Raw genomic sequence first — 19,374 nt, 5'->3', positions numbered from 1 at the left:
ACAGGAAGGAACCGCCGTACCTATGCAGGTGACTGCTCACTAGTACTGACAGGCTAGGCAGATGGAATAACCAACAGGAACGAAACCAAAGAAAACAGGCAGAGCTGGATCAGGACAGGGTAACTTCCACTGGAGCAGGACCGCGGTCAAACACACAGAGGACGGAACCAATAACTGGCAACTGCTATCAGCAGCTACCAGACTATATTCAGGAGTCTCTGCACTTAGGAGCTCCCAGCCAGCCATACCGGAGCATGGCGCTGCCGCTCGCCGACCCGAACGCAGGCGCAACGTCATCCCAGGACACCGCTTCGAACCACGCCCCTGCCGCCCAGGGTCCCAGACCGGCCTCATGGTAACATTTACCTTACAGGGATAAGTTCCTTTTTGTGTGTCAGAGGGCAATGCACTCCTGATTATAAAGTTCCTTAAATTAGGAGGTTGCGTATAACATAGGAGGGGAGGATCCGGGAATATGGTTTTCAGACGGTCATCCTTGTGTGAGGTGTGATGGAGTTTCTTAGCAGTCTTCCGTAGTACCTCTAGCTGCGAATTGTAGGTCACTACTAGAGGCACACGTCCATTTTTTCCTTTCTCCTTGTATTGAAGTAGTTGATTTCTGGGTATCCTGGTGGCTCTGGTGAATTGGTCATCAATTGAGGTGGGATAGTAGCCCTGACTTAAAAATGTCGTTTTGAGATTGTGTATATGAAACAATTACACATGTAGTAGCCCACTGTGACAATGAACTTTCCTGTCTTCTGTTCACAATTTTGCAATTGACAACTGGAATTCTTGATATTACTGATTTTCACAACCTCAACCATGCAGCATAAATGACACAATACATTTTTTTCTGCTGGTCAGTACTATTACAACAATACCAAAACTTTTGGGGGGGGATTTCCACTTTTCCAATAAAACCCTTTTTTTAAAAAAAATGATTTGTTTTTTCTAAATTGCTGCATTCAAAGTCCTATAACTTTTTTATTTTACCATGAACGGAGCTCTATGAGGGTTTGTTTTTTACATGACAATTTCTAGGTGGGATGGTAGCCCTGATTTAAAAATGTTGTTTTGAGATTGTGTATATGAAACAACTAGCTGATATACCTGGCTTCGCCCCAGTTAATTTGGTACTGGTGTTTATCTAGTGTTCACACGGAAAATCTTATGAAGTTGTGGTTACTTTAGAGATACCGAGGAAAAAAATATGTTCACCTCTTTGCATGGTTCTTTGCGTTACCCAGGAAACACCATGTGTAGGTAACCATGCAACGTTTCGTTATATAAAATGACATCAGGAAGTGAGAGAATTAGATTACGAACGTAAAATTTGGACGCTAATTCTTTTGCGCTTAGAATTGAATAATCAAGTTGGCCCCCATAAACTTTTCCTATATATGGCATAATCAATGCTCGTGCCAAATTTCAAGTTTTTATGACATCGGGAAGTGAATTAGATTCCAACGTAAAATTTGGACGCTAATTCTTTTGCGCTAGAATTGAATAATTGAGTTGGGACCCATAAAATTTTCCTATTTTGGACATAATCTATGTTTGTGCCAAATTTCATGTTTCTTCGACATCGGGAAGTTGGAGAATTAGTGGCGAGTCAGTGAGTGAGTGAGCCAATCCGTCAGTCAGTCAGTGAATCAGTCAGTCATTGAGGGCTTTCGTCTTTATATATAGAGATTACACATGTAGTAATTTCTGTAAACCTTCTGTATATCCCACTTTGACAAGAAACTTTCCTGTCTTCTGTTCGCAATTTTGCAATTGACAACTGGATAGTCTTGAACATATAGAGATAGAAGTGTGCATGAACCTGGCAATGAGTCAGGGGCTTTGAATGGCATTAAAAGGGTTAATCGAGTCCAGAAAAAGTATTTAGTCAGCCCCACAAACCAGACACTGTATACCGTTAAGGGGATCCACATGCACGCTCAAAGAAAGGATCTGCTCTTGGATCCAAGATATACCAGACAAAAATTGCATGCAGGCAGCATAAGTGGTGTAAATAACATCAGGTACGATGCATCTTTATTCCACATTTCTATGAGGTTGATGGAGATTTACTTATTCATTCACTTTGTGGGGGGTTAATGGAGACAGTAGAGTGCTGCGCTCAGCTGTCTCTATAGAAAGAAATGTAGCAATGGTCATATAAGTGCACAAGTGCTACATTCACCTGGGTTTTCCAGCGCTCAGATCCCCAGAGTTTTATCATCTATCACCTATCCCGTGCATGAGTGATAAATAATTTTCATGGAATAAATCCTTTAAGGCCCAATATCCACAGGCAGATTTGATTTGCGGAATCCACGCGTGAGATCAGCAAATCAAGCTGCCCATAGGGAAGCATTGGGCCTCTGAACTTCATTTAACCTTTTCCAATCCACTGTCTGACCTCTGAAGACATTATGATGTTCGAAGATGTCCGTCAGGGTTCTTTTACTGTATATTGCCAACCTCTGCTGTCGGAGCCTATGCAACGTGTGACCTCATGCAGTACTGGCTTTAGCCAGCACATAGCGCTGTTTCAAAATGGCAGAAAAAGAGTAAGCCCCCCTAGGAAAACGAGGATACAAATTGGTTTGGGAAGGGTTAACACCTGCAGATTTGTTTTTATATGTTTTGCGGATGCCACGCTCGGATAATAAATCGCAGCATGCTCCATTTTACCACGGATCACGCGTGGGAGCTTACGTTCCGCAGTGCATCCCCAAATACTGTACATTTGTGGATGCACTGCGATTTGAAGGTTAAAATCAATTAGGGAGATGGGAAAAAGGCTGGGAGAGAGGGTTGCGATTTTTTTCCGCGTTGATAATCTGCAGCGCATCTGCGTACATCCGCGTGGAAAAAACCCGCAATCCGCGATCTCCTGCAAGCAATAAAAAATCAATTTAATGATGACTAGCAGCACATTCGCTACAGAAATCTGTATGAAAAATCTGCACGTACTGTGGACATTAGGCCTAAAATCTTGCAGGCAAAGTAAACACTCACCCCTATTTTATTTGTTATCGGTTTGATTAGCATCAGTTAGATATATATGTTACTGGAGTATATATATTTATTACATGTACATTCAAATGGGCTGGTAATTGTGCCGCAGAGAGGAAATGCGTTTGGCAAAATCCTGATCAATACACTTAGCTATGCTGTTCTTTAAAAGTATAGGATGTCCCACGTATTCTTGTGCTGTAGGCCTCGTTCAGACGAGCGTGTATTTGTGTGCGCACATAACCACGCGTCTTTTAGAACTATTGTTTTCCTATGGTGTGTTCACATTCTGTCTTTTATAGGCGTGCAAATTTGCGCACCTGCAAAAGATAGGACATCCGCACGCCGGGAATATCCGTGCTGCGTGTAAATATTCCCCGCAGGGAGTCCCCTCATCACTGAACACTATGACAGCACGGTCACAGTGTTCAGCAATGGTGGCACTCCCCGCGTGGAGTAAAGAATCCCCTGCCACAGCTGTGGCAGAGGACCGCAATGTTCTCTCATTGCTTTCAATGGGGCCGCCACTGCTGCTGGCGGCCCCATTAAAAGCAATAGGATCCCACCAACCACTGCAATAATTTTCGTGGAAGGGCTTTAAATATAAGCCCTTCCCTGAAAATCATCCCTAGCTTGTCTAAAAAAGCAGCCGCAGCTTGTGTAAAAAAGCAGCCACAGCCCCATCGAAAGCAATGGGCACGAAGCTTCGTTCACGCTTTTTTTGCACAATTGTGCAGCGCTGCTTTTTGTGCAGCACGGATGCATGCAAAGCAACGCTCGTGTGAACAACGCCTTAGTCACAGTTTTTTCCCATTGATTTCTATGGGAAACACCACAGCTCTAAAATAGTACAATCAAAACCCATGATTTTTTTTAAAAAACTGCATTAACCCCTTCCCGCTCCATGACGTATAGGTACGTGATGGAGCAGGGGGGTATGTATGCAGAGAGGTCGCGGAACGACCTCTCTGCATACAGCGCGGGTGTCCGCTGTTTAATATAGCTGACACCCGCGGACAATAGCCGATCGCGGCTATTAAAGGGGTTGTCTCGCGGCAAGCATCAAAATTTTAAATTACCCCATTCCCCCTGTCACCCCCCTGGCATAAAATAGCAAATTAAAGCGGTTTTTAAACCGCTTGCTACTCACCGATCCGACGAAATAAGGAGTTTAAAAAATCTTCTCCCTAAGATGGTCGCCGGTCCTTTCCCAGGGATGCACTGCGGTTTTCTCCCATGGTGCACCGCGGGTCTTCTCCCATGGTGCACCATGGGCTCTGTGCGTTCCATTGCCAATTCCAGCCTCCTGATTGGCTGGAATCGGCACACGTGATGGGGCGGAGCTACGATGACGACGCGGTGACCAGCTCTCCGGCACGAGCGGCCCCATTCACCAGGCAGAAGACCGCACAGCGCAAGCACATCTAAAAAAGTAAGAAGCCAGCGAAATTAGATGGAGCCATGGAGACGTGGATGCTAGCAACGGAGCAGGTAAGTGAATAACTTCTGTATGGCTCATATTTAATGCACGATGTACATTACAAAGTGCATTAATATGGCCATACAGAAGTGTATAACCCCACTTGCTTTCGCGAGACAACCCCTTTAACCATTTAAATGCAGCTGTCAGAACAATGTTTGGGGGTCCCGCACGGCCCCCCCGCAGTGAGATCGGGGGAGCCATGCAGGTGTCATGGCAGCTGGGGGCCTTTAGACAGGCCCCAGGGCTGCCTTAGCAGACTGTCTAGCAAGCCATCCCCGTGGGTTGGTTTGAGAGCCTGCCTGTCAGAATGCAGTATGATGTAATGCTATAGCATTACGTCATACTGCAGGAGCGATCAAAGCATCGCTGCTTGTAGTCCCCCAGGGGGACTTTAAAGTAAAGTAGAAAAAAAATCAATAAAGTTTTTTTAATTGTAAAAAAAAAAGTTATAAAAGTTTAAATCACCCCCCTTTTGACAATATCTATTATTAAAAAACCTAAATAATAAAATAAAAATATGTATTTTGTATCGCCGCGTCTGTAAAAATCCGATCTATCAAAGTAATGCATTATTTTTACTACACGGTGAACATCGTACGAAAAAAAAATAAAGAACTCCAGAAATGCATTTTTTTAGTTACCCTGTCTCCCGGAAAAACTGCAATAAAAAGCAATCAAAAAGTCGTATATATTTCCAAATTGGTACTATCAGAAATTACAGGACATCATGCAAAAAATGAGCCCTTGCTCAACTACGTCAACGGAAAAATAAAAAAGTTATCGTGTGCACAAAATGACCGCAGAAAATAATTGAAAAAAAATTAAATGTCTTTGAAAAAGAAAAGAGCAGTACCTTAAAAAAAACTATACAAGTTTAGTATTGTAGTAATCGTACCAACCCATAGAATAAAGTTATCATGTTGCTTTTGTTGCCGTTTGCGCCGTAGAAACAAGACGCACTGAAAGATGGCGAAATGTCATTTTTCTTGTCATTTTACTCCACTTAGAATTTTTAAAAAGTATTTCAGTACAGTATATGGTACTTTAAAAAGCACCTATGAAAAATACAACTCGTCCCGCAGAAGCCAATTTTCCCGTTGACAAAGCCATATGAGGGCTTGTTTTTTGTAGCACAAGTTGTATTTTTAACCCCCAAAGGACATGGCCTATTTTAGGCATAAGGACACAACGATTATTGGGGGATTTTTATTTCCACTTTTTAAAAGCCAAAACTTTTTTATCTTTCTGTCGACATGGCCGTATGAGGGCTTGTTTTTTGTGTGGCGAACTGTAGTTTTTATTGGTGCCGTTTTGAATACATATACTATATTGTAAAACTTTTAATAATTTTTTTATGATAGCAGGAGAAAACACATTAATTCTGCCATTGTTTTTGGGGATTTTTTTTACAACGTCAATCATGCAGCATAAATGACACAATACATTTTTTCTGCGGGTCAGTACCATTACAACAATACCAAAACTTTTTTGGAGGGTTTTCCACTTTTCCAATAAAAACCCTTTTTTAAAAGAAATGATTTGTTTTTTCTAAATCGCTGCATTCAAAGTCCTATAACTTTTTAATTTTAATGGACGACACTCTATGAGGGTTTGTTTTTTGCATGACGATCTGTAGTTTTTATATGTACCATTTTGGGGTACGTATGGCTTTTTTGATCACTTTTATTGCATTTTTGGGAGGCAAATAAACAATAAGCATTTTGCCTCAGTTTTTAGGGTTTTTTTACACTTTTTGCCGTGCTGAATAAAAAGTGTCTTCAATTTGTTGTACGAGTCGTTACAGATACGACGATACTAAATATGTTGGATTTTTAGTTTTTTTATACTAATAGGGGAAAGAGCACAAAAAAGGGGTTTTTAACATTTTTTTTAACATTTTTTTAATAACACTATTTTAACTTCTTTTTACACTTTTCTTATCCCTGTTGGGGATTTGTACCCAAGCTGCTATGATCGCTATGATAAAGCATTGCAGGACTTCTGTCCTGCAATGCCTTATCACTTGTATTAGTGATCATAGGCAATGGCAAAGCAGGACGTCTGTAGCTGGCATCCTGTTGCCATAGCAACCTGTCGGCCCTTCGCGATTTCATCGTGAGAGTCTGATGATATCACAAAGGAAGCCTCCTTCCTCTATGAGCCCTTTACTTGCCCCAATCTATATCGTGGTGTGTCAGGGGTTAACAGTGGGGGTCACTGTCCCGATGCCCCCTGCCATTGCAGTGGGAGACTGACTACCAGTGACAGCCGGCTCAAACTGCCGGATAGCGCGAGATCTATTCTGATTTTGCACTATCAACAGGGCGTAAGTGTATGTCCTGTTGTGTTAAGTACTCCGCAGCCAGGATGTACATTTACGTCCTATGCCATTAAGGAGTTAATGGCATCATTTTTGGGTACATATAATATATTGTTTTTATTAATTTTTTAATGAGGTTTGGAGAAATAAAATAAATTCGTCTCTTTTTTTAGATTTCATTTTACTGTGTTCAGTTTGCAAAATAAATAATGATAACCTTTTTTTGTTTTGCTATTTTTTCAGATTTGCTTTTGTGTCGCTGCATTCCAAGAAGCGTAGCATTTTTAAGTTTCCATTGATGGAGCTCTATAGGACTTGTTTTTTTGCGGGATGAACTCATCTTGATTGCTTTTTATTATTTTTTTTTCTTTAGAGGAAAATTTAACAAAATCTGCAACTTTGGCATGTTTTTTATTTTAGTTTCACCATGTACTATAAATAATATATTAAATTAATTATCATTGTGTTAACACCAAATTTATATAGTTTTTTTTTGTAACTTTTTAACACTTTTTTAAAAAATTATTTTTTGTTTATCATTTCAGGCCCCTGACATTTTTCTTTTTTTGTTAACGGTGCTATATAAAGGTTTTTGGGTTTTTTTGCGGGATGAGTTGTATTTTTTAATGCTTTTTAACATTTGTTGCTATGTTTTGATCACTTTCTATTGTGTTTTTTGTAAGGCGAGATAGGCAAAGCTATTTTTGCCATTATTTTTGTATTTTTTTTCATGATGTGCACTGTGCGGGTTAAATAACTTTTTTCTCAGGGTTATTACAAACACAGCAATACCACCTGTATGATTGTTTTTTTAAATTTCTTTTTACATAGTAAATGGGGATACGTGGGGTTTTGACATTTTTTTATTTTTTTTAACTATTTTCTTAATACCTTTTAAAGATTTTAACCATCTTTTATCATTCTATAAAGTCTATGAAGCTCAGCCAGTGGCTGACCGCTGCATGACCAATGCATAGCCCTCCATAGCTTGCAGACCATATTCAAGCATCTGAGTGCCATAGCAAACCATCAGACCCCATGATCACATTACCGGGGTCCAATTGGTGAGAGGGGGAGAGCCTTCCCTCTGTCAAAGTTTTACATGCTGTGGTTCCACTGACAGCTGCATGCCAGTGGTTAAACAGCAGAGATCAGAGGTTTCTCTGGTCCTCACTGTTTGAGCAGGTGCCAGACTGTTTTCCAACAGCTAAACACCCACTCACCCTGGAACAGGAGACCCGTGGCAAGCTTCTGATACACTCGCCATTGAAAAGTATGTGAGAGGTTGTTAATGATATTCAAGGTAGGTCGAGCAAGTCAAGTCTTTTCTTCCTACATTATAGTTAAGAAGAGGTACAAAAACAGTTGAATGTGCAGAGCAGGCACCCGTGTTCCTAGGGGAAAGAGTGGACCCAGAGTTCATTGTCCTACTGATCAGGAATATTAAGCATAAGTGAAAAAGGGGTGGTGTAGGCACGCTATGGCAGGAGACCCAGGATAGTAGGCAAAATGTATTCAGGCAACACGCTTTGGTACTGAAATGGCCCCTTCCACAGGCCAGTTACAAAAAAGGAAGATGCCCTTCTGATGTGAAAGACTAACAAGCAGGTTGTGCTGGCAGTGCAGTGCCTCTAGGTAACCTTACTCCTACCATTCACTGTACTACCGACCCATACTTACTGCACTATAGAATGCTGGTATTCCTTATTTTGACCAAAGAAACAAATCATATTTACACAACATGCCTTAAATGTCCTTATTAGGAAACCTTTAAAACTGAGATCTGGGCTTCCATATTATAGTCACACACAAACACAAGATTCAAGAAGGATGTCTTAATTTTAAATACTTTTATGTCAGTAGATTACATGAAAAATAATCATTCTTCTGCCCAATGGTTAAAATACTTTTTTTCTGAAGAAAAGGAGAATAATCAGCATTTTCAGGAACTAATATAATTTCTGCATTAGGCCCCACCGGTGAGTTACAGTGCCTTAATGAGTATGACAACTGTTATTTTTTTAGAACAACCACATATTGTGTAGAGGTATAGCACTCATTTAGAAATTGACATTGACAATCATGAACATTAAATGTAAAATAAGATATAATTTTGGAAACAAAGGTTGAAGGAGAACCTTGAAATCAATTCTGAAGATGACATGATAATAATATCCATTACTGAAGCTTTTTCACAGCGTCAGGAACATTTAACCCCTCTTGCAACTCTTAGAAACAATTCTGAAGCAGCTTTGATATAGAAGTGGTTGACTTGTAAAACTGGGTCGGTCTTAAATACCTTGTTGCTAAGCAACAGATCTCCACCGCACTTACACCAAAGCTATTCAATCAGTGTAAAAGAGAGGAGGTAAGGTAATAATCCAAGATTTGTAATAGAAATAAATGAAGTTACCACTGGCAGTGTATTATAATGATTACAGAAGACAAAGTGGAAAGTATGCTTAGCAGTACATGGCAACTTTTCTGGAGAGTTTGGTCTCATAGAACATTTTTTAATCAAAAGACTGATACAAAATGAAAAAAAAGATGTCTTCTTACTTTAACATGAGCTCACGTTAAACGTTTTTAAAGCATAACTCTGCTTGAAAAAATACTTTTTTCTGTTATAAGAATGAAATATACCTGCTGCTATGCATTTACCTCTTGAATCCCCCTGCTGGGATTTCTGATGGCTCATTCTCCCCAGCAGTTAATAACTTTTGCTGACCACACTGTCATAAATATGTACTAGACACAATAAAAAAGATTTATCAAGTGTCACACAGGAAAAACAATACGATTTGTACGCATGATATAATAAATTTGATACAGATCAATAGACATATAAGATCCACATATGTCTTTATGCTACTACATGGCTGGCAGACAATGACATGGATCAAAAAATGGTGCATGTCATTAATGAACTTATTGCATTTTAACAGATTTAAAACTTTTCTAAACATGTTGTTAGTATGGCAAACTTTTAAACCTTACTTGAGAGAATGATTAAAATCCTCTATTTTATTTAATAAAAAGACTACAGTTGGACAGGAGGAGGCATTACAAGTCCTGAATGTGCACTAAGCAAATGGGTTTTGAAGTCAGCAACCAATTGAGAGAGCTTTTATCGCATCTGGTTCATCAAAGATCTTCTCTATCTGTAATGAGCATATGATCCAAGGAAGATCATACGAAGTTTATGCTGCGTTTAGACTGAACAATTACCGTTAAGCGAAAATTGAACGAAAATCATTTAGTTTAAATGCAGCCAATGATGAATGAATATCGTGCGTTTCTTGTTTGTCGTTCAGTTTCAGCCGGCATAAAAACCATTGCCGAATTGTGTAATTATCGTGTAGTTTAATCACTGATCGTTCACATAGAGATGTCAAACACTGAACAACTAGTGTACGACAACTGCACGATTCTCAACAAGAACCATGCAGACTAAACAGGCTGCCCCGAGCGCTGACAAATTGGTGATGATGTCACCAGCTCATTCACATGGGCAAACGAGAATCGGGAGATTCTTGGCCTGTGAAAGGGGGCATTACAGACCTCACAGCTGTACTTGACAGGTTTAATATATTTTATTGTGATCTACAATAGTCCTTCGTCACCTTTACATTCGAGGCCCTCCACACCTATCTGGATATTATCACATTTCCCATTCTATCAGCAGAACATGTATCTTTACTGGACTCACTTATTACTCAGGAGCAAATAGCGGAAGCCTTATCTTCCATGATCAAAAGTAAATCATCAGACCCTGTCAGCCTTCCGGTAATTGTCTATATTCAGTACAGCAAGTTCCTAGTTCCACAACTACTCTCTCTTCTTGGGGAGGTGCTGGAGGACAGTCATTTTCCAGACTTATTTAACGATGTGACTATAGTGGTCTTGTTGAAGCCTAATGAAAACCCTGAAGATTGTGGGTCGTAATGCGGATTATAAAATCATCACAGAATACTATGAAAAGACTAATATTATTCATCCAGACCAGTCAGGATTTATACTAGAATACTAGACCTGACAATATTAGAAGAGTACAGGTGATATCACAGATAGGCTGGAAACAGCAGTGCAACTGGGCTCCAGCGTCATTTGATCAAATGGCCCTACCTGTTTGAGTTGCTATGGTGCTTTGGCTTTGGTAGCCCATTAATTAGATGGATTTCCATTATTATTAAGAAACCTAGTGCCAGGATACTTGTGGAAGTGCTGCTTTCTTCTTCTTTTAAACTAATCAGAGGAAAGAAGTAGGGGTGTCCACTGTTATCCCTCTTATACACAGTGGCTACTGAATCTTTAGCCTTACTTATCTGACAAGTTACAGATCTGGGTATAAGTATTGGTTCATGGGAAGACTGCATTGCTCTGTATGTGGATGACAAGATTTTATTCCTTTCTGACCAGCGAAGATCCCTTGCACACAAGGCTAGATTGATGAGATGAATGAAGGGGCAACCCCAAACTATAGCCCAATGGAGTAATATAGTTAATACCATTGTCCTACATGAGAAAACTATTTTTAAAAATAAGAAAGTTCTCAGAGTTGGATAGGGTAAGATGTTAGTTGTCGTGACGCCAGTCCGTTTATGAGTAGGGACCTATTCCGTACAAAAATCAAAAAAACAAAAAGCGGAGAACTAAACAAAAATGGGGGTAGTAGTCCTTGCACTCCTGTAGTGTCGAGTGGTATCTTAGTACAGCTCTCTCTCTCTCTCTCTTTCTTTCTCTCTCTCCTCCAATCTGCAGCCAGTGCATCCTGGATAGTAAAGAAAAGAATGTATAAGTGCCTGTGACTGTGTACCATGTATTGCTCTTGCAGTGTCTCCTACCCTATCTCTTATTTTGTCTGTATGAAACCAGGTCTCATGTTAACGTTTAATTTATTTCTACTCTCCTAGGGGAAAATTTGAAGTTAATTAGTCAGAAATACAAAGCTCTAGCCAATATTTTGATGCAGTCATAATTTCTTTTGTGTATAGGACAGAGTAATGGCATTGCATAGGTTTCTTTCTGTTGCATATTATTCTTCATTAAAATAAGCTTAAAAAAAACTTCTAGATTGTCATGGTAAGTGTTAGAACACAATTTTGTGCCCCCGAAATGAAAAAAATCACAGAAAGAGGCCATATAATTGTTGATATACTGATATACGAGGGCAGGTATATACACCACATCCCTCAGTATGCAGATAGTCAGACTGCTAAATGGAGGAGCAAGTAACACAGGTGAGGACACTGATGAGACAGCCAATCACGAACCTTCCTTATAGGGTGTTGGCTGATTAGAGTAGATACAGGGTGACAGCCACATGATACATGTAGTGCACCATGCAGGCTTACAACCTATTAGTGATGCCATATTTGAATTCAGCGGGCTGCCCTGCACCCCACAGGTGAACAAAACCTGCACTGGCACCCTGGGCTACCCCACCATTCAAAGCCACACTTGTGGTCTGACACCCTGTATTTACTCTTTTGTGCAGGAATAAAAACTAAACAGCCACCCCTCTCAATATAAGGAGGGTTTCTAAGTGGCTGACTTATCAGTGTCTTGCACATGTGTTACTTGCACCTTCATTTAGCAGTCTGGCTGTCTGCATGCTGAGGTATGTGGCATCTATACCTGCTGTCTTGTATCAGTATATCAGTGAGTATATGGCCGCTTTCTGTGATTGTTTTGTGCCCACTAAATGCAACCGATCTGATGTTTACAGTTGAAGTTAACACACTCATTGTCAAAATCCCTCCCCTAGAAGGAGTATATATGTAGTGACCTGAAGTATGGCACTACAGTAAAATACATAATCTCAAGTCCAGAATCACAGTCCTAACTACCTTAGCATGAGTAGTGATGCAGGTTTCCATTTAATAAAAGTTGGGGCTAGAATAGGGAACATACAATTAATTTAACTTAGTAATTTCTCTGTAAAACAATCACACTTAGCTAACTTAAATGAATGCAAGTCCCAAGGTCCAGATGAATTACATCCTACAATACAAATGGAAGCAGCAGAGTAAATTGCTGAACCACTCGCCATAGTAACATAGTAACATAGTTCGTAAGGCTGAATGAAGACAATGTCCATCTAGTCCAGCCTGTCTAGCCTCCTGTTTTGTTGATTCAGAGGAAGGCAAAAAAAACCAAGAGCAGAAGCCAATGGCCCTTTTGGGGAAAAAAATTCCTTCCCGACTCCCTAATGGCAATCAGACTGTTCCCTGGATCAACCCCTAACAGTTCCTACCTGCCTATATACCCGGATTAACAAATAATCTTAGATTTATAGCTTATAATATCCTTCCTCTCCAGAAAGACATCTAGTCCCCTTTTAAACTCCTCTAAGGATTTTGCCATCACTACGTCCTCAGGCAGAGAGTTCCACAGTCTAGCTGCTCTAACAGTAAATAATCCCTTTCTATGTTGGTGATGAAACCTGCTTTCCTCTAATCGTAGCGGATGCCCTCTTGTTACCGTTGCAGTCCTGGGTATAAACAGATCCTGGGAGAGATCCTTGTATTGTCCCCTCATGTACTTATACATGGTTATTTGGTCGCCCCTTAACCTTTTTTCTAGAGTAAATAGTCCCAATTTGGATAGCCTCTCTGGGTATGCCAGTCCCGTCATTCCATGTATTAGTTTAGTTGCCCTTCTTTGAACCCCCTCCAATACCGTAGCATCTTTCCTGAGCACCGGTGACCAGAACTGTACGCAGTATTCCATGTGAGGCCTGACAAGTGCCTTATATAGTGGAAGGATAATGTTCTCGTCCTTCGCCCCTATACCTCTTTTAATGCATCCCAAAACTTTATTTGCCTTTGCAGCAGCTGATTGGCATTGGTTACTCCAGTTTAGTCTATAGTCCACTAGTACCCCCAGGTCTTTTTCCATATCACTTTCCCTAGCGGTACCCCATTAAGTGAATATTGGTAACATCCATTCTTGCTGCCCATGTGCATAACCTTACATAATCTTTGAAAATTCCTGGAGAACAGGTGAAGTCCCAGAAGATTGGAAAACAGCAAATGTTGTCCCTATCTTCAAAACATGGAAGAAAGTGGATCCAGGAAACTACTATACTTTTTTTTTTTTTAAATCACCAAATATGGGATTGACAAGGCAACTGTTAGGTGGATTCACAACTGGCTGAGTGATCATACTCAAAGAGTGGTCATAATTAGCTGCACATCCAAGTGGAAGAATGTGTCAAGTGGGGTACCACAAGGCTCTGTCCTAGGCCCAGTGTTGTTCAACATTTTTATAAATGATCTGGAGGATCAAATTTGCTGACGAAACAAAACTAGGAGGGACAGCTAACACTAAGGAAGAGAAGGAGTGTATTCAAAAAGATCTAGAAACACTTGAATAGTGGGCAACGACTAACAGAATGATATTTAACAAGGAGAAATGCAAAGTCCTACATCTGGGCAAGAAAAATGAAAAAAGCACATACAGAATGGGAGGAATTGGGCTAAGCAGCAGCACATGTGAAAAAGACTTGGGTAAACTAATAAATCATAGACTGAACATGAATCAACAATGTGATGCAGCAGCCAAAAAGGCAAACACAATTCGGTGATGTTTTAAGAGAAGCATAGAGCCTAGTTCACGTGAGGTAATTATTACCCTCTACTCTTTCTTCGTCAGACCTCATCTGGAATATTGTGTCCAGTTCTGGGCACCCCACTTTAAACAAGACATAGACATACTGGAGCAAGTTCAGAGAAGAGTTACCAAGATGGTGTGCGGTCTGCAAATCATGTCCTATGAGGAAAATAAAGGATAAAGGATCTGGAAATGTTTAGCTTACAAAAAAGAAGACTGAGAGGAGACTTAATACCTCTCTACAAATATGTGAAGGGCTATCACAGTGCAGAGGGATCAGCCCTCTTCGCATTTACACAAGGAAAGACTAGAAGCAATGGGATGAAACTGAAAGGGAGGAAACACAAATTAGATATTAGAAAAAACTTTCTGACAGTGAGGGTGATCAATGAGTGGAACAGGTTACCACAGGAGTTGGTGAGTTCTCCTCCAATGGAAAGGTTCAAACAAAGGCTGAACAAATATCTGTCTGGGATGACTTACGGCCCATTTAGACACAACGATTATCGCTCAAGATTCGCTCAAAGCCATCTTTTGAGTAATGATCATTGTGTGTAAACGCGCGCCCATCGTGCATTTTTCGTTACATATTCGTTTATCATTGTCTTTCAGTCGTTTAGGTCACTAATAAGTCAACATGTATTTTTGACACGGATGACCAAGAGTTTATTTACATTTCAATGACAAAAATACTATCGTTTGTACCACCTAGTTTTTTTCATATAACTTTTTTGCAATTCCTTAACATAGATGGCCTATAATAGACGTCTTTTTTTTTAAACTTTTATATTAAAGACATCTAGTTTCTTTCTGTCACTGCAAAACAGCTAGGTTTTCTTTAAAGACAAGAAAAGCACACCCACGAATTTCACGAGCTAATACAAAGAAGCTCTTTTTTTCCCTTAACTAAATACACAAGCCTTTCAAACAAACTATCGCTCAATTATCGTTGAATTATCGTTTAACCCCTTGAGTGGTGGGTTTCTCACCCCCCTGTCAGACCCACCAGGGCAGGTTTTTTAAATGGTCTAATCATTTAATTTCAACTAATTTTGAAGTCGCGTTCCAAGAGCTATAACTTTTTCATTTTTCCATTGACACAGCCATATGAGTGCTTGTTTTTTGCAGGACAAGTTGTACTTTTTGATGGCATCATTTTTGGGTATATATAATGTATTACATAACTTTTGTAAAAACATTTGTAGGGAGATTGCGGGAAAAAGAAAGAAATTCTGCCATTTGTCTTTTGGATTTCATTTTAAGGTCTTAGTCACACGGGCGTTTTTTGTCGCGATTTGCACATGCGCATGCGTCGGCCGATTTTATAAAACCATTGCTTTGCAAAGGTATCGGACACATGAGCGCTTTTTATGCGCTCGTCCGATAAATTATAGAACAGAAATCGCAGATCGTACCTATCTGCGATCTGCGATTGCTGTTCTCTTCTCTATATGCGCTCAACGGGGCCGGCGGCAGCAGCGCCGACCCCATTGAGAACATATAGTAGACAAATCATTCTTCTCTGCCACAGCTGTAACAGGGAAGAACGATGTTTGCCCATTGAATTCAATTGAGCCGGCAATACAGCCGGCTCCATTGAAAGCAATGGGCTGCCGGCGATCGCGGGATGAATTGTCGGGAAGGGCTTTAATATATAAGCCCTTCCCTGCAATTCATCCAGAAATGTGTAAAAATAAAAAAAATATATATACTCACCTTGTCCCGGCAGACGGAGTTCAGCTGCGGCCCAGCGGCAGTTCTCCTGAACTGCTCTCTCTAGTATTCAGCAACCGGGGATTTAAAATCCCCGCCTGCTGAATGAGCTGCCTCTGATTGGTCACAGCCTGACCAATCAGAAGCAGCTCTCACTCACACCCATTCATGAATTCATGAATGGGTGAGTGAGTGCTGCCTCTGATTGGCTCAGCCCGCAGCGCATTGCTTACAATGGAGCTGGCTGTATTGCCGGCTCCATTGAATTCAATGCGCTGGACAGCTTCGGCCCGTTTCTATTGAAACGCGGCTAGAAGCAGTATTTTCGGGCGATTTTTCGGCCCCGGTCACGCGATTTGCGGATGCGCATCCGCCATGCGATCCGCAAATCGCGGGAAAATATACCCGTGTGACTAAGGCCTTATGGCGTTCAGCATGCAGAATAAATAGTGTGATAACATTATTCTCTGAGTCACACGATTCCGGCGTTACCAAGTTTATACAGTTTTTTTTTTTATGTTTTGCTATTTTTGTACATTTAAAACATTTTTTTTTCTTAAAGGTTTGCTTTTGTGTCGCCACATTCCAAGAGCCGTATTAATGTTATTTTCCCATTACCAGAGCCCTAGAAGGCCTTGTTTTTTGCAGGATGAACTCCAGTCTTCATTTATCAAATTTTTTTGGAACATGTAAAATTTTGATAGCTTTTTATTCCATTTTTTCTAGAGGCAAGATTAACAAAATCTGTAATTCTGACATGTTTTTTATTATTTTTTTTCACTGCATTCTCTGAGCAGTATAAATAATGTATTAAAGTAATTCTACAGGCCGGTACGATTATACCAATACCAAATTGTAAGGGTTTTTTTTCTTTTTCATGACTTTTTCACACTTAAAAAAAAAAAAGTAATAAAAGTTAAAACCACCCTCCTTTTGCCATATCTATAATAGAAAAATCTAAATGATAAAAAAATACATATTTGGTATCACCGTATCGGTAAATGTCCACTCTATCAAAGTAGTGCATTATATACCCCGCAAAGTGAATATAGTCCGAAAAAAAAATAAAGAACGCCACAAATGCACTTTTTCAGTCACCCTGTCTCCAAGAAAAAAATGCAATAAAAAGCGATCAAAGTCGTATGTATTCAGATTTAGCACTAACGTAAACTACAGGACATCCCGCAAAAAATGAGCCCTTGCTCAAGTACGTCAACGGAAAAATAAAAAAGTTATTGCGCGCAGAAGATGCAGCAGAAAATAATTTTAAAAAATTAAATGTCTTTGAAAAAAAATACAAGTACTACAGAAAAAAATAACTACACAAGTTTGGCATCATAGTAATCGTACTGACCCATAGAATAAAGTTATCGGGTCATTTTTGTTGCAGTTTGTGCGGCGTAGAAACAAAACGCATTGAAAGATGACAAAATGTCATTTTTTTTTCAAGTTTACTCCACTTAGAATTTTGTAAAAGTTTTTCAGTACGTTATATGGTACATTAAATAGCACCATTAAAAACTACAACTCTTCCCGCAAAAAACAAGCCCTCTTACAGGGACGTCGATGGATAAATAAAGGAGTTATGATTTTTTTACACAGGGGGAGGAAAAAAAGAAATGGGGAAAAAAGAAAAAAAGGGGCCATGTCATTAAGGGGCTAAATAATGTACTAACTTCCTTCTCTGTGTCATTATGACACAGGGATACCATATGTGTAATGTTATTTTTAATTTTTTACAAAGTAAAGGGAGACAAATGTTTTTGTTTTTTATTTTTTTAATAACTTTTTAACTTTTTTTTTGTCCATTTGGGGACTTTCACAGAGACCCATCAGGACCCCCAATCACATTCTGGGGGTCCAATGGTGACAGCCCTTTACATGCTGCAGTCACATAGACTGCAGCATTTAAAGGGTTAACACAGCAGAGATCAGAGGTTTTCTCTGATCTCTGCTGTAAGAGCTGGTGCCTGGCTGTCATCTGACAGATGGAGCCCCCTCCCTATGTCAGCCCTTTACATGCTGCAGTCACATAGACTGCAGCATTTAAAGGGTTAGCACAGCAGAAATCGGAGGTTTTCTCTGATCTCTGCTGTTATGCTGATGCCTGTCTGTCCTCTGACAGCCAAGCACCAGCTCTCCCTGCCACAGAGACCATCGGCTTGCTTTTGACAAGCTGATGCTCTCTATGGCAACCTGTATACAAACTAGTGCAGGAGTTTAAAATTAAAATCGGAGATTGCAGGCAGATCGGCAATATCTCCCTGCTTCTTATTTTAAAATCCTGAACTGCTCTATGTGGGTCTGTGCAGGCAGAGCACAATGCACAGCTTGTGGCATTGTGCTCTGCAGCTCCCATAGTGATACATAGCCCGGAACTCTTCCGGGCTGTATCACTATGGGCAGTGGAGCTCGTCCCGGAAAATTTCCGGCCGTGCCACTCAAGGGGTTAATGCTAACGCTATACAAAAATAATTGAAATGCCCTGCTGCTTTGTCCATTTTTCCACGATTTTTGTTAGGTTAAAACGTCTGTCATTAAAAGCAAAACCATCACTCACTTTTGATTGTTATAACGAATTTTGAGCGATGATAATTGTGTCTAAATGGCCCTTTAGCGAAGCCTGCACTGAGCAGGGTGTTGGACCAGATGACCCTGGAGGTCCCTTCCAACTCTACCATTCTATGATGCTTACTTGAAGCTTCTGGGTCCCAATGCAAAATGTGTAGCAGGGCCCCCAACTACAATGCTTTATTCAAAGTACTGGGCTCCCTATATGGAGAAGAAAAGCCTTATGGGCCGCCTAAGCTTCATGGGCCCAGGTGCAACCGCATCCTCTGCATCCCCTATAGTTACGCCCCTGCCTCTAACCCTATCATATTCTATGGGTGCCCCTTGGTTACCCCACTACAAAGGAAAGTTACACAGCCTGAGAGATTTCCACAGCAAGATGATATCGATGTTCAGACTGTATAACCTGGCTGCAGAATAGAGGGTAGAAGTACTGATAGGACAGTTAGAGGGAGCAGCTGCAAGGGAAGTTAAGACCTGGCCTAAGTCTCAGAAAAGAGCGACTCCAAAATATTTCTGTATGGCTTCAGAAGTGAAAAAAATATTTTTTTATAGGAAGCAGTGGTCAGGTGAATCTCTTTGAGACTAAAGTTGTAATTTATGCTTATCCACAAGAAGCTGACACTACTAACCAAACACTATGGGGGGCAGTTAAGTGAAGGAA

Source organism: Eleutherodactylus coqui, chromosome 3, assembly GCF_035609145.1.
Source record: "Eleutherodactylus coqui strain aEleCoq1 chromosome 3, aEleCoq1.hap1, whole genome shotgun sequence".
NCBI classification, from domain to species: Eukaryota; Metazoa; Chordata; class Amphibia; order Anura; family Eleutherodactylidae; genus Eleutherodactylus; species Eleutherodactylus coqui.
The sequence above is the reverse complement of the archived record's forward strand: the minus strand, read 5'-3'. Positions refer to the sequence as shown.